The following is a 17,644-nucleotide window of genomic DNA, read 5'->3' as shown; positions in this document are numbered from 1 at the left end:
CTGCCCCCCGACCCGGGGCGCGGAGAGCCCACGGCCAGGTCCGCCGGGGGAGCCTCCCGCCCGCGCCCCGGCCGGGCCCCTCGGCCAGCAGCCCGCACCCCCCGGGCGCACCTCGCGCGCCCCGCGTCGGCTGCTGCGCCCGGGAGGCGCCCCTGGTCCAACGAGGCGCCCTGGGCGGCGGCGAGGACGGGCGTCTCCAGCTGCAGCCCCATCTCTAGCGGGTGGCGGGGTGCGCCCGCCGGAGGCGAGCCCCCCGGGGTGCCACCCAGCACCTGCACGACGAAGGCAAAGTGCACGCAGTGTGCAGCCTTCCCTCGGTGAGCATTCTGGTCACGATGAGAGTCACAAAAGTTTGTTTTTTTATGGGGTGGTCCACTTTCTCGACATCAGAAAGCGCTGTTCGGGGGCGCAGAGGGTACCACCGTCACCCGAGGACTCTCATTGGTTGAAGGGTTACTAGGGTCCGTTTTATGCTTTGGGGAAGCCAGTTCTTCTGAACTTAGAATAATTCGGCGGGGGCGGGAGGGAATGAGCAACATTTATTTAACAAGTTTCCTTACTTTTAGTCTTAAGGTAAGAAAGGTCGCTTGTATAGACAGTAATGTTTATTGAACACTTACTCTGTGCTAAGTGATTTAGATGCGCTAGATTTTGATCTTCAAGCCTTACCAAATATTTATCATTTTTATCCTTCAGCCCCCCCGCCCCCCCCAAAAAAATATTTCTTTTTTTTTACATGAGGCTTAAAGAAGTCATTTGCCTACAGTCATACAGCAGGGAAGCTGGAGAGGATTTACCCCAGTTCTAGGTTGGTTCAAAAGCCCACGCTTTTAATGGTGTCTGCAACCTCAAATTTGTGGGAATACCACCAATTTTATTTGGGGAAAGAAAAAATTATGTGTGTATGTGTGTGTGAGTGTGTTTGAGGATGGATAGAAAATGTTTAGTGAGCCACAAGTTGTTCGCACTGGGAGTTTGTGTGTGTGTGTGTGTGTGTAAAGGGCTACTTACAGTTTTATTTTGTACACTTAGCCATATAGTGCTTGAAATGTTTGCATTGACCCTGTTTTGAGTAAATTTTTAAAGATCATTTTAACAAACTGTAGAAATGATCCCTGAAAGTATAGTCTTTAAAGATCATTTTAATTACCTGGCGTAAGAGAACTGTGTTAAGCAGAGCTCTCCAAGAAACTGGGAGAAGACATGGGAAATGGCGTTTTTCATGGACATCTTCTTCCATTAATACTAGTCCACTGTGTTCCTACAATGAGGTAGTAGTTACCTGAATTCCCTCATGTTGCTGGACTCCTGTTTGCTGTCCTCAACCCCCATCTGAGCTGGGATACAGATTCTCCGTGCTTTCTATCCCTCCCTTTTTTGGCACAAGTCCAGAGTCCATCATGCCTTTGAAACAGTAGATTTCACACTTTCAGAAACCACCCATGATATCTGTGCAAAGAAGTGACTCCTGGTTGCATTTCCATTTTACTCAATAAAACTTACTGCATGTTTAAGATACAGGACTGTTTCTGCAAAAATAAAACAAACAAAAACATCTGACAGCATAACATAATGAGTTCCATGTCCAGCTGCTACTCGGTTGCCTCGAACCTTGAGGAATCATTTAATTTCTGCTCTCTAGTAGTCTCTGGGCTCCGTCCACACTTCATGCCATTGTTACAACAATATTGTCTTGTACTGCGGTTGTTTATATACTTGTCTTTCCCTTTCACTAGATTGCAAACTACTCAGGGCCCAGACCATGTCTTGTTCTTTGTACTTGCTAGAGCCCCTAACAAGGTCTCACATAATGTTTGTTGTTTCACTGAATCTGTAAAATATAAACAATAGTGTCTGATCCAATCCCTTTCCCCACCTCACCCTCCAATGTGTTGCTCATAAAACATGTTTATAAAAAAAAAAGTTTTCAGTATTTTGAAAGAACTTAGATTTCTGTGAGACCTCAGAATAATTCTGTATGAACACTAGCCATAATTATTAGTGAATTATCACTGGGATCATGTGAAATTAAAAGGTTGAAAAGGCAGTAAATTCATTGACTTGATGCAAAGGAAAAAGAAAGTAAAGATATATAGGAAGTAGTATATTGCCAACAGAGGACAACCCAATTAGGAAAAAATGTGGGTGCAGATCATAAAGGGGAAGGAAATTATTGAAATTTAGTAGAAGCAGAAACTTGACAGACCATGGAGGGATGAGGCAAGGAGACAAACCAAAAGAAACATTAGCAGAATCATAAGTGCAACATAAAGTTGTAAAGGAAAATGATAATTTATATACACTTAACAATATACCTACAAAAAAGCAGAACAATATGAATAATATAGGACAAGAAATTCTATTTTGTCTGCCTTATCTTCCCCCATTCAATTTCAAGCTTCCCACTTTCTTCATATATAAACTACATAAAAATGGAAGATTCAATATCATTTTGTATTATTGATGTATACTTCTGGAATACATGATGATATAATGAGAGAAAACACAATATGGTAAAAAAAAAAAAGTGCTATAAAAGATAGGAAAATAAACACAAACTGGACTTTGCTACTTACTATGTGACCTTAGATAAATATCTCATCTGTGTAACTGTTATAGGACAAACAAAATGGGGTAAATAAATGTACTTTGTTAACTATATAAAGGAATATTTTTATTAGATCTGAACATATACTGTTATCTCTGTTTTGGTGCACTCTGAAATTGCAAAAGCAAAAACCTATAGTTTATTCTATTAAAAATCATTGGAGGGACAATCAGTTAAAGCATTTGTTTGACAATTTGATTATTGAATGAAACAACTCTCTGGTTCTCTCCAAACCCTTTAATATTGTAGCTACCATAAATGTGTCTAATCTAGGCCAAATATATTAGATATATATATATATATTTTAAATTTTATTGATTTCAGAGAGCAAGGAAGAGGGAGAGAGATAGAAACAACAATGATGAGAGAAAATAATTTATTGGCTGCCTCCTGAATGCCCCCTACTGGGGATGGAGCCCACAACCTGGGTATGTGCCCTGACCAGGAATCAAACTGTGACCTCCTGGTTCATAGGTTAATGCTCAACCACTGAGCCACACAGGTTGGGCTTTATATTTTTATTTTCTAATCAAAGTAGGCATTATATGTATTATTATTCCCATTTTACATATAAGAAAACAGAGCTTTAGAAAAGTTAATTTATGCAAGATGATAGAGCTGCCTTTGCAACATGGCTAACAGATTATGCTTGCCATCACTAAATATCTCTACTGCTCTAAGCAACACATCTTCATTTTTATTTCTTCAGTACCTATTACAATTCCTAGAACATAATACATGCTCAATAAATGATTATGAAATTAATGAATAAATGAATGAGGGGCTCCCTTTAAATCATACTACACATTCACAGATTCATGTTTCCACTTTTATTACTTTCCCACTCAGAAGTGATTTTTCATTGCCTATAAGATATAATTCAAATCCTTTCTCATATTCAAGACCCTCTTCAATATGACCCTAATTATTTTTTCTAGCCATATCGTCTTAAGCAATAAAATCAACTCAACCTTTAAGACACACTCACTCATTCCAGGGTGTTCTGGACTCAGAATGACATGAGTTTCAATCTCTGACTGTGTGAATTTAGGCAAATCCTATCCACTCTAATAAGGCAAGAAACTGAAATTTAGCCTCTCTGCAAATTCTATCCAGTCTAATAAGGCAAGAACTGAAAAGAAAGGAAATAAAACCATCTTTATTCACTGGTAATGTGATTGTATACATATAAATTCAAAAAATTACAAACTATTAGAATGAATGTTAAGAGCATAGGACATGCACAACTGGCTCTGCTTAGTGGTTGAGCGTAACTCCTATGAACCAAGAAATCATGGTTCAATTCCTGGTTAGGGCATATGCCCAGGTTGCAGGCTTGATCCCCAGTGAGGGGCATGCAGGAGGCAGCCAATCAATGATTCCCTCATCATTGATGTTTCTATCTCTCTCCCTCTCCCTTCCTCTCTGAAATCAATTTAAAAAATATATTTTTTTAAAAACAACCATCACATGATTTGCCAAATCTCTTTAAAAAAAAAAAAAAGAGCATAGGAACAAGGTTAATACACAGAAATTAACTGTATTTCTATTATTAGCAAGAAACAATTGGAATATGAAAAATTTTTAAATGTCACAAAAGCAACCCAGCCAGCATTGCTCGGTGGTTGAGTATCAACTTATGAACCAGGAGGTCATAGTTCTATTCCCGGTCAGGGCACATGCCAGGGTTGGGGGCTTGATCCCCAGTGTGTGTCGTGTAGGAGGCAGCCAATCAGTGATTCTCTCTCATCATTGATGTTTCTGTCTCCCTCCCTCTCCTTTCCTCTCTGAAATCAATAAAAATGTATATATGTGTGTGTGTGTGTGTGTGTGTGTGTGTGTGTGTATATATCACAAACGTATAAAAAAGTCAAAAACTTAGGAATATATTTAATAATAGATGTTTGAGATCTCTACATTGAAAACTAAAAGCATTGCTGATAGAAATTCACAAAGACCTAATTAAAAGGAAAGTTGGGCAGACACAATACTTTTAAGATGTCAGCTCTTCGAAATTGATCTATAGATTCATTACAATCCCAATCAAAACCCAACAGTCCTTTTTATTGAAAAGTAAAATTCTAATTCTAAAATTTATATGGAAATATATTATCTAGAACCCACAAGACAAACTTGAAGAAAAGTAGATTGGGTAACTTACACTACTGATTTCAATATTCACTAGAATATTGAGCTACAGTTATTGAGCTACAATAATTAAGACAGTGTGATATTGGTGTAACAATAAACAAATAGATCAATGGGACAGAACAGAGAGTCTAGAAATAGACCCCTAAATTTACAGTCAATTTTTTACAAAGTTGTCAAACAAATTCAATGGAAAAAGGAAAGTCTTGTCAATAAATAGTGCTAGAACAAGTAGATAATCAGTAAGGAGAAAAATGAATATTGACTCTCCCTTCCATACACACACCATACTTAAGAATGAATTAGAGATGGATCATAGTCTTAAATGTTAAAGCTAAAACTATAAACCTAGAAGGAAACGTGGGATAATAAATATTTTTACAACTTTGGGATAGGCAAAGACTTTTTAAAAAATATATATTTATTGATTCAGAGAGGAAGAGAGAGAGAGAAACATCAATGATGAGTGAGAATTATTGATCGGCTGCCTCCTACGCTTGCTCCCTCCTCTGAGTATCGGTCCTCAACCCTGCATGTGCCTTTGATGGGAATCAAACCCAGGACCCTTCAGTCTGCAGGCCCATGCTCTATCTACTAAGCCAAACCAGCTAGAGCTGCAAAGCCTTTTTTTTTTTTTTAATATGAGATACATGAAAGATACCAGAAAAATTAAAAGAAATGATAAATTGGACTTCATTAATATTATAAACTTTTTTATCAACATTAAAATAATAAACTTGCCACTAAGGTAGTGAAAAAGCAGTCCACAAATTAGTAGGACATATTTGTGATATACATATCAGGCAAAGTACCTGTATCCAGAAAAAGTAATGAACATTCCAAATTAACATTAAAAGACAACTCCATAACAAAATGGACAAAAGACTTGCAAAGGTACTTTACAAAAGTTTATGAATGGCCAAGAAACATAGGAAAAGATGTTCAAAGTCATTAGTCATCAAGAACTGATGCAGCCCTGACCGGTTTGGCTCAGTGGATAGAGCGTCAGCCTACAGACTGAGGGGTCCCAGGTTCGATTCCAGTCAAGGGCATGTACCTTGGTTGCGGGCACATCCCCAGTGGGGGCTGTGCAGGAGGCAGCTGACGGATGTTTCTCTCTCATTGATGTTTCTAACTCTCTATCCCTCTCCCTCTCTGTAAAAAATCAATTAAATATATTAAAAAAAAAAAGTTAAGCATAAACTTACCATGACCCAACAGCTCTTTCCTAGGTATTTACCTAAGAGAATATTGATCTGGATGATGGTTACATTTTGACAATGGTTCATCAAAATTTATTGAACAATACACTTAGAATTTGTTTATTTTTGCTATCTGTAAATTATACCTGAAGAAAGTAATATTAGCATTTTTTAAATCTAATAGGAGAGAAGTTCCCTAGTATGATGATGTGAATATGCCAAAAGCCTGTAAGAAACGTCATACTTAATGGTGAAACATTACAGCTTCTCCCTGAGATTGAGAAAGGAAGGAGGAATAGTATGTCCACTATTACCATTGAACATTTATGTAGAAAAACCCAATGAATCAGCAAACTGTTAGAATTAAATTTAAGATCTCTGGAATGAAAGGTCAATATACAAAATTCAATTGTGTTTCTATATATTAGAAACAATTAGAAAATGACAACTTGAAATGCAAATTGAAATGTGTTTGGCAAAATCCATTAAAGCTGAGCATGTCTGCTTTATGACCCAATAGTCTCACTCCTCAGTATATATCCACTGGTGTTCCTTCACAGAAGAATAAATAAATTATAGTGGTTTTACTCAGAGGAATACTATCCTATCTAATAAAGAGGGACTATGCTAATTGACCCTCATGCCATTGCAAAAGCTGGCAGCGCCCACAGCCAATAAGGACGGAATATGCTAATTGATGCCATGCCCTCAAAGATGGTGGCACCCACAGCCACAAGATGGCAGCACCCAGTCCCCTCAGCCTTGCCACACGCCTGCCTCCAGAGTCCCCCAGTCCCCCAGTCCCCTCAGCCCCCCAGCCGCCCAGGGCCGGCCTGAGGCTCACGTAACCAGGGCCAGCCGAGGATGCGCTGCCGGCAGTGGCAGCAGCAGAGGTGTGATGGGGGCATCGCCTTCCCCTGATCGCCGGGTCGCCTCCCGTCCCTGAGGGCTCCCGGACTGTGCGAGGGGGAAGGCCAGGCTGAGGGACCACCCCTCCAGTGCATGAACTTTCATGCACCGGGAGATTTGGGAATGCTGAAAATTCTATTTCTAATCCGAATGGAGGTTACATGGGTTGGATCATTTCATGAAATATTTTGTGTACAGTTCATTCAAAGTATACGCTTGACTTGTGTACCTGTGTATATTATACTTCAATTTTTTAAAATATATTTTTAAATTTATTTTAGAGAGGAAAAAAGAGGGAGAGAGAGATAGAAGCATCAAAGATGAGAGAGAATCATTGGTAGGCTCCCTCCTGCACACCCCACACAGGGGATCAAGCCCACAATCCGGGTATGTGCCCTGACTGGAAATCGAACCGTGATCTCCTGGTTCATAGTTTGATGCTCAAACACTGAGCCACACCAGCTGGGCTATACTTTAATTTTAAAAGGTTATTATTGTATGCATTTACTGATGTCTCCCTAACTAGACTGCAGGAATCATTATTTCTTAGTATCCTGCCCAGATTTTAGCATAGCGGCTTCCTGAAATATTACTTTACATGGCATAAGTAGATACACATGCAAATAAAGTTTATTTATTTTTAGTATAAGTACAAATAACAGTAAAACAACCTGCATATATATGTATTTACACATATAATCAATTTAAGAAATATTGACATTTTTCCTACAATTATCCTTTCTCTTATGTTTATCTTAAAACCTCCAAGATAAAAATTTAGATGCCTATTAAAAGTAGAATCTAACAAGTGCAATATGAGGATTACATCTTCACTTGTGTACCCTAGTAAGTAATAACTGGTATGTGGGTCCACCAGGTGTCCACCTCATTTCATTTAACATAAAAGTTCATGGCAGATCAGCTGAGAGGGGTCTTAGAAGAAAAAGTAGGTTCTAGGCCAGAATTTGAACCCATAATCAATGTGACTTGAACATATTTTTGGTTGGTTGGTTAATTCTTTTTATTGTGGTAAAATATACATAACATAAAATTGCCATTTTAACCATGTGTAAGTGTTCAGTTCAGTGGCATTAAATCCGTTCACATTGCTGTGCAACCATCACCACTGTCCACCTCTAGAACTTTTTCATGAAAATGTTCTGGACATGTTATTAAATGCATCTAGGACTCAGTTTCCTCCCTGTAGCAGGAAGCAAGCACACGGGGGGGGGGGGGGGGGGGGGGCTTATTTTGTCAAAAGTTACCATTTTTGTAAAACCCTAGTTCTGGAGGAGGACATTACTGCTCAGTTAAAGCTAGGACAGAAACATGTCTTGGTAGAAAAAGGTCATATGAATAATGGGTCTTTTCCCTTAACAGAGGAATCATCTTGCTTCTTTCCAAACTGGCCTCTGTGAGCATGGACCACTTGACAAATGGTCCCACTCACCACCGAGCACTTACTCAAGCAACATTTCTTGGGCTTTAAACATAAAACTTTTATTCCAAACATTTGCAAGGTTGATCAGTATTACATCTCAATTAGTCTGTTATGTATGCATGTCAGTTTTTTACATCCTTAAATGCCTAGGCTCCTGGCTTGTATGTTTTGTTTTTAGCTTTTCTCCAAGATGATTATCAACTTCCAGACACACAACTACCTGAAAGACCACAATTGTCCTCTTGTCCCATTCAAACCCTTTTAATGATTAATGTCCAATGTCTTAAACTGAGTAGTAGGTATATGCATGCTTATTATTCCTTACAGCAGTCAAACATGTTAAACATATTTCATGTATAGTCAGTACTTAATAAAAACATTTAAAAATTTCCTTCTGTGGCAAATATTTTACGTAAGCACATTCTTTTGTTATTGCAAAACAACAAAGCTAATCGTTAGTTCCTGTCTTTCTTTTAGATGCAGTTCTAAAAGGAACTACTTGTGGGTATTTTCTAATTCACTCAGTCCCCGATTCACACATGGCCAACCAACCACCTGAGGTTGGTACGATTCTTACAGAACTCGAACTACCTTCTCTTTCCTGCCTCTGCCTAGAATTGTTCCCACTCCTGGTTCCTTTCCCCTCTCGTTGGTATAGGCTGTACAGCCGTTTCTTTTCCTTTCTTCATAGTGGTGTCACTTATAATATCACCAATTCCTCTTATCTGAGTCCTACCCCTCTCAAGAGTGTATTGGTTTCCTCATTTGGAACCCCTGCTGCAATCTCTCAGACACAATATCAAGCACCAGTGAGTCTGAGCCCTCCCCTCAGATGTACCCACATTAGCCCAAGACCTACCCTTCTAACAGTCCCTCCCTGAGTGCCACAGGTCAAGTTCTAGTTTTGACACTGATGTTCCGTTATGACTACAGTGCTATTTTGGATGTCACAGGTTTTAGGAGGGCAACTCTGAGAATCTAAACCCCTTGCAAAATCTTGTTTCCATAGAAAAGTATGTTCTGCCTCAAACCAATCAATAAAAAAGTAAATTTTTAAATAAATGCATGCCAGTTACCTATATTACTCATATGACTTCAAAGCCTTTCACAAAAATATCATTTTTAAAAGCCTTTGTGCCATAGCTAATAGTTATTAAAGGACTTGTTATATTCACAACTAAGAAGCATATATTAGCAACCTTTTGGACATGGAGTGCAGGAGATAATGCACAAATTATTACTAATAGTATTGGATATGCTTCTTTCCATTTATTAATCCAGCACAAATGTATTGAGTTCCTATCCTGTGCAAGGTATTATTCTCAGCACTGGAGCCCTAGCTCTGAACCAAATAGGCAACACCCCGTCTTAGTGGAATTTACAGAGGATATGGCTCATTCTAGGCACTTCATAAATATTTGTTGAATGAATGATTGAATGTGGCTAACAAAACCATTAGAATATGGTAAATATTTACGTTTTCTAAAATTCAGTGAAATCACTGAACAAAGGGGTTGCAGAACATAAATTAGGGGAATTTGTTCCAGCAGTCAAGGTTAAAATATTTCCTTATTATAATGAAGCGGTACTGGGCAGGAGTGTTGGGTGATCACAACCAGAAGGCTAGAACCTCTACAATCCACAGGGCCCTGACTTTGCAGAGCACTGGTTTGGAGATGAGTGACATCCCACTGCTACCTCCATGCCTTTTTGAAAATTATTACTTTGAGACAAAGTTTATTTTATTTAGTAATAATTTTGATTTATCATCTTAACTCCAAGGACTCAGTATCAGTTTACAGTGGCATAATAGCAAAGGGCAAAATTTTACCAAATGGAACAATAATTGGGTTGTATTTTAAATCTCATTTTCTTTTTTTTTCTTTTTTTAAATATATTTTATTGACTTTTTAGAGAGGAAGGGAGAGGGATAGAGAGTAAGAAACCTCGATGAGAGAGAAACATCCATCAGCTGCCTCCTGCACACCCCCTACTGGGAATGTGCCCGCAACCAAGGTACATGCCCTTGACCGGAATCGAACCTGGGACCTTTCAGTCCACAGGCCGGCGCTCTACCCACTGAGCCAAACCGGTCAGGGCTAAATCTCATTTTCATAAATATTTGTAACATATTTCTTTTTATAATATTGCCTATGATTGCAATCCCCTAATACAGTGATGGCAAACCTATGACACGCATGTCAGAGGTGACATGTGAACTCATTTTTTTGGTTGATTTTTCTTTGTTAAATGGCACTTAAATATATAAAATAAATACCAAAAATATAAATCTTTGTTTTACTATGGTTGCAAATATCAAAAAATTTCTATATGTGACACGACACCAGAGTTAAGTTAGGATTTTTCAAAATGCTGACACGCTGAGCTCAAAAGGTTCGCCATCACTGCCCTAATAGGACACACACACACACACACACACACAAAGTCAGAGAGATTTATTTTAAGGAATTATGCAATTATGAGAGCTGGCTAATGCAAAATTCCCATGGTGGACCAGCAGGCAGGAATCTCCAGTAGGAGCTGATGTTGCAGTCTGGAGACAGAATTTTTTCCTTCTTTGAAGAAACTCAATCTTTTCTCTTCAGGTCTTCAGCTGATTGGATGTGGGCCACTCACATTATGGAGGATAATCTGTTTTACTCAAAGTCTCCTGATATAAATGTTAATCACATCTAAAAAAATGCTTTCAGAGACACATCTAGACTGATGTTTGACAAAACAACCAGCACCGTAGCCTAGAAAAGTTGACACATAAAATTAATCATCACAGCCTTAGCTTATGTGGCTCGGTTGCAGCATTGTCCCATACACTAAAAGGTGCTGGGTTTGATCCCCAATCAGGGCATGTACAGGAGGCAATCAATTGATGTTTCTCTCTCACATGGAAGTTTCTCTCCTTTTCTCTCTCTCTCCCCCTCTCTCCCTCCCTTCATCTCTCTAAAAAGAAAAAATCAATTAAAAAAAATCTCTGAAAAAAAACTAACCATCACAGTCCACTGCTTATCAACTTGACATTCATACACAGCTTCTTAAACCATCCTTAATTTCCAAATAAAGAAAGTAACAAAATCATACTTCCATCTAACATGACACAACTATGCTCTGTAAAACTGCAAGCACACCAACTCTTTCCCTAAAACGGATGCAAAATCCTTGGGTGATACTCACTCATCCTGTAACAAATTCTAGGATGTAAAGTTAACAATACGTAAATACTATGATGTAAAGTCAATACCTCTTATGTCATATGATAAGGGGACAAGGAAGGGAAGAAAACAAAAGATAGATAGAAAGATAGATAGATAGATAGATAGATAGATAGATAGATAGATAGATAGATAGATATAGGATAAATAGATAATATTAGATATATACATATATACACACAACCATATTCATATATTCATAACAAAATAAGAAAGAAATAATTATTACAATTATAGTCTTCATCTCTGTAAGTGGTCACATGGTCATAACTGTTATTTATAACTGCCTTCTTCCACTACTCATTCCCCTCAGCAGACACCTTAGCTGGTTGTGGCTCTTTGCCCAGGAGGTGATCCAAACCTTCATTTATGAAGGATCTGGCCATTAATACACCTTCCTGAATTAGTGTTATGGTTTTCCATTGACTTTAATCCAGGGCATGATATAAAAGAAGCCCTAAGGAATCTCCTGAATTCCAGACTTACTCTTCCATGGTGTAGCAGGTAATTAGGATCAATCACCCCAGCCAATGCTCCCTTCTTGGCCTATTACGAGACACGAGAAGACTTCTAAACCAGCAAAACATAATGTTAGAGAGACAGGAAGCAAAATTTTGCTAGTGGATCACTAGGGGTAGTAGTGAGTGGCTCCATTCCCATTTCCACCGCTTGATTCTTGGACCAATAAATCCTAGCAATGGGAGAAAGAGCACAGAATGTTGGATGCCAATTTAGAGCATATCCAGCCTCCTGAAGAACCTTGCCCCAGCCCTGCAAGATATTGCCACCTAGCTGGTTCCACAACTTAGTCTTCCAAAGACCTTTCCACTATTCTATTAAGACAGCTGCTTCAGGATGGTGGGGAACATGGTAAGATTAGTGAGTTCTATGAGCATAGATAGACCCATTGCCCCACTTCATTTGTCATGAAATGAGTTCCTTGATAAGAAGCAATGCTTTGTGGAATATCACAATGGTGAATAAGATGACCTGTTCTGTGGCTACCAATCCACCTCTTTCCTCAGTGATTGGTCATTGCCCAGTGGGCTCATGAATGATGTCATCATAGTGCTAACATAGACTTCCATCATCTAGGGCCGTGGGCGGCAAACTGCGGCCCCTTGAGTGTGGCTCTTCTACAAAATACCACGTGCGGGCGATTGAAACTTCGTGGCCACACTCAAGGGGCCAAAGAGCCGCATGTGGCTTGCGAGCCGCAGTTTGCCGACCCCTGATCTAGGGAAACCTGGCTCTGGTCACTGCTGAGTACAGCAGAGACCAATACTGTATCCCCAGTATGGCACCATTCCCCAGGGGGATCAGTCAGCTACCTGGTGGCAGGTTGATTATATTGGACCCCTCGTGTTCCATCATGTTCTTACTGGGCTAGACTGTCTGGAAATGGATGTGCCTTCCCTGCATGCTGTGTTTACACCAAAACTACCGCTGGGGATTACTTTGCTAAGGAGCACTATCTCTGCTACATTTTGTAAAAGAATATACAGAGCACTGGATAGTGGTTATAACCGCCTAACTCAACTTTCTTTTGTGACCGAAAATCTAGTACTCTGTTAGCAATATCACAGCTTTAATAAACTTTCTCTAATTGTAAAATAAAGTCTTATTCACAAGTTACTATTGGTTATAAACATACCATCAGCAATGTGGTATAACTGTAGTACTAAAGTGACTGAGATATTCAGTCTGCTTTTCATCAGTGTGTATAATGGGCTATCAGTGCCAAGCTGAGAAGTTTTGGATCCCCATGAGCATAATCTCAGGATTTCTTTATAGCGAAGTAGAATTTTGTAGAGTTGTATAGAGAACAAGATACCCAGATGTCTTACTAAGCAAATTCTCCCAGCGCATTTGATTTTACTTGATTTGGTTTCAATCTTGACTTTTAAAAAATGTTTTACTAGATTTTTCGTATCTTAAATTTTAAATAAGGACATCAATAAGGACACTTTTGCAATTCAGTATGAAGCTTTTCTTTTCAGTCTTCTCACTCTTAAAATAATGTTTTTAATGAACCAAAATGATATATTTTATATAGCATATTTTCAACAAATAGTAATGCATTTTTTATAATAGTGTCTATTTTAAATACTGTGCTATTATTACACACTAGAGGCCCGATGCACGAAATTCATGGGGCTGGGCCCTTGCAGCCCTAGCTTTGTCAGGAAGGTCGTCCAGAAGGACGTCCAGAAGGTCATTCCGCTGTCCAGTCTAATTAGCATATTATGCTTTTATTATTATAGACAATCTTTTCTTTAAAATTTGACCTATTTTACTTTCCTGTAATATATCATTGACTCGTAATATTCTTAAGTACATTTTAATGGTTATGCTTTCTTCAGGAGACACTCTTTTACTTTCTTTTTCTTGCTCTTTTTCCTTTCCCTATTAATTGTTTTTCTTTTATTCTTGGTCTGTCTTATTGGCCCTTTCTGGAATGATTTAAACATCATTTATTGAAATGAGTTGTTTTTTTTATGTTTTACACCAATATTTAACCAGCTTTTGTCATATCAAGGTATCGTCATATTTGACCTCAATTTGAAACAACTTCCTATTTGCTGTTGATATATCTGGTGTTAGTCCATGTCTCACTTTTCTGTAACTTCTAATTAAACATGAATGATTTAAACTTGATTTATACTTTTAAACTTGATTTAGCTATAATGCAATAAAATATGTTCTATTGATAAGCTTGAAACTATATTTTAACATACTCATCCAGGGGAAGCCCGCACATGCCTCTGGCATAGCATTTTCCCATATTCATGAAGTATTTGTCCTCCTATGAGACTGTAAGCCCCATGAAAGCAGGAAGTATATGTAAATCTGTAGTGTCTGGGACAGTGTAGGTTTTGAATGAATAAATAAGGAATGACTGAGAATTGAAAGTTGTGTAATTTCAGTGGACTTGTCCAAAAACCACTTTCCCTGGCAGCTCTAGTGACAGCAAATAAAATTTCTTTCGCAAAGATCAAACCTTCTAATTTCCCAAATGGACTTATTTTACAACAAAAATATCCTTAGAAAAAATGCATCCAAGCAGCAGCTGTCAATCCTGGTTGAAGATGAGAATCATGCCCCCGTCACAGTGAAAATAAATTAGGAGCCCTCCAGGTGACTCTAAGAGCAGCCGAGGTTGAGAGCCGCTGTGCTAAGAAAGAAGTAACTGGTGGCAGGTTCTAAGGAGCTAGGAAAGAAGAAAAATTAGGCCCTTCATGATGTTGTGGAGAATTCTTCGCTGGGGGAGAGGGTGGGAGGCTCGAGGGGAGCCCAGGTCTTCCTTTGGGAGCCTGGGGGTGGCTAGAGAGAGAAGTATTTTTTAAAAGCATCTGTTGTCTTGAAAAATTAAGAGGAAAATTATAAGTACTTCCTAAAGAGGCAAACTTTGAAAGTAATTTAAAATTCAAATTTGAAAATGAGGTCAGAGATTCCAACAAATGCTAATAAAAGGGCCCTTTGAATTTCTTGAACATTTTACAAAAATACTACACAGGCTCACAAATACAGCAAATGTATTGGACATACAAAGACTAAAAGGAACAAAAGTTAACATAGCAGAACTTGAGAGAAGAAAAAGTGCTTTAAAGAAGTAGTAGTCCCCAAAGTCGTGTCTCTGCTATAGTTATAACAACATACAAACTACATGTGAATATGGGTGAGAACAAGATATGTTAAACAATTGGCATTCTTAGGTGTATTGAACTTGAAGTCTGACCTTCTAGCTCCTACTTTGCTACTACACAGCCCCCCTTGTTTGTGGCTTCACTTTTCCTGGTTGCATTCACTCGCAATTAACCGTGGTCCAAAAATATTAAAGAAAAAAAATCCAGAAATAAATAATGTATACGATTTAAATTGTGGCCACTCTGAGCGGCGGCGAGATAAAATTTCCTTCTGTCTATCCAGCCCAGGATGTGAATCATCCCTTTGTCCTGCAGATCCCTGCTGTATGTACATTACAATAAGGCAATTTGAAAAAGAAAGACCATATTTACATAATTTGTATACAGTATGTTGTTACAATTGTTCTACTTTATTGTTGGCTTTTGTTATTAACCTCTTACTGTGCCTAATTTATAAATTAAACCTTATCATAGTATGTGTGTATAGTAAAAAACATCGTTTATGTAGGGTTCAGTACTCTCTGTGGTTTCAGGCATCCACTGGGGTCTTGGAATAGATCCCCTGCAGATAAGAGGGCCACTGTAATAGCCTACACTTCTTTAGGCAGGTCTCATTTTCCTTACCTGCAAAATAAGGGAGTTGAAAGCTGGAACTAAATTGGTGCTTCTTGCAAGGTTTCTCTAAAAGCCTAACTATGTGCATGCCCAGGCTCAGTATGGGGGTGGCCTGCAACACCCACGGCCAGTCCAGAGCTTTTTGAAGTCTCCTGTTTTGTCTTAAAAGTTCATGTCCTGCCCTAACTGGTTTGGCTCAGTGGATAGAGTGTCGGCCTGCGGACTGAAGGGTCCCAGGTTTGGTTCCGGTCAAGGGCATGTACCTTGGTTGCGGGCACAACCCTAGGAGGGGGTGTGCAAGAGGCAGCTGATCCGATGTTTCAAACTCTCTATCCCTCTCCCTTCCTCCCTGTAAAAAAATCAACAATATATATATATATTTTTTAAAAGTTCATGTCCTGGTATGTAAATTATATCTCAATAAAACTGTTTTTCAAAAAGTTCATGTACTCTTTATTTCTTACTATTATTTTGTGGGTTTTTTCTTTCATTTAAAAAAATATTTTTGTATTGAATTCAGAGAGAGGAAGGGAGAGGAAGAGAGAGGGCTAGAAACATCAATGATGAGAGAGAATCATGGATCGGCTGCCTTCTGCACTGGGGATCGAGCCCACAACCCGGACATGTGCCCTTACCCAGAATCAAACCGTGACCTCCTAGTTCATGGGTCGACACTCAACCACTGAGCCACACCAACTGGGCTGTTTTTTTTTTTTCTTTTAAATACAGTTAAGCTTGTATATAGATTTTTACATTCTGCTTTTTTCTCCACTAAGTATTCTACCTTTCATATATTATGTGTCATTCAAAAGTTGTTACTTTTAGAAAAAAAAGTTGTTACTTTTATTTTAATAAGTATAAAATATGCATCATATGGCCGCACTCTAAGGTACTAACCTTCTCCTAATTTGGGTTGGTCATGTTACACACAGCACAGCGAGTTTTCATCACCGTCTTGCCTTAATTCCTTCTGCTTGGCTCTGAGTAAAGACTCAGATTTCTTGATAGTTTCTAACTAACTCCTCTGAAGTGCTAAGATTATAAGCTGGGAGAAAATTTTCTCTTATTGCTGCAGTGTGTTAAATGGTCTCTTGGTGACGTAAGTTGCAATTCATCCTTTTTTGAGATTTCACTGCTAACAAGGGGGAAAGAAACTGACATTTACGGAAGGTGGACTGCCAGGCAGGGTCTTTTGTGAAGGTTGCCTCATGTCATCAGCGCAGTGGAGCAATGACTCTATCCCACTTCATATCATAATAAGCTGAAACTCAAAGGAACCGGGGAGCCGGCTAACAATGTGTATAGTGCCAGGGTTTAAACTGGGTGTGATCTCCCCCGGCTCTGTCCCCGCAGCAGTAGGGGGAGCATACAGACACCCCTGCACCTCCCTCAGTGGAGATCCCACTTGCCAATCTGTCTTCTTAGCAGTGCAATGGTCTCTCCTGCGAGTCACATCTTATTTTTCCATGAGGGTCTTTAGACACAGAGCAGATAGATTGTTTTTCAAAGGATAATTAAATGAAGGATTCTTTTAATGCCTAGAGTAAGGGGTCAGTACATTTTTTCTGTAAAGGGCCGGAGGGAATAACTTAGCTTTTGTAGAGTGTGTGATCCCAACCACTCAACTCTGCCCTAGTAGTGGGAGAGCAGCCACCTGAAGCAGGGAACAAATGAGCGTGCCTGTGTTCCAATAAAACTTTATTTAGGGACGCTGAAATGCAAACTTCATGTAATATCCATTTCTCACAAAATATTACTCTTCTTTTGATTTTCTTTGATATATTTGAAAATGTACTAACCATTCCTGCCTGTGGGCAGCACGCAAAAAGCTGCATGGGCCATAGTTT

Source organism: Myotis daubentonii, chromosome 17 (genome assembly GCF_963259705.1).
Source record: "Myotis daubentonii chromosome 17, mMyoDau2.1, whole genome shotgun sequence".
Classification (NCBI taxonomy): domain Eukaryota; kingdom Metazoa; phylum Chordata; class Mammalia; order Chiroptera; family Vespertilionidae; genus Myotis; species Myotis daubentonii.
The sequence above is the reverse complement of the archived record's forward strand: the minus strand, read 5'-3'. Positions refer to the sequence as shown.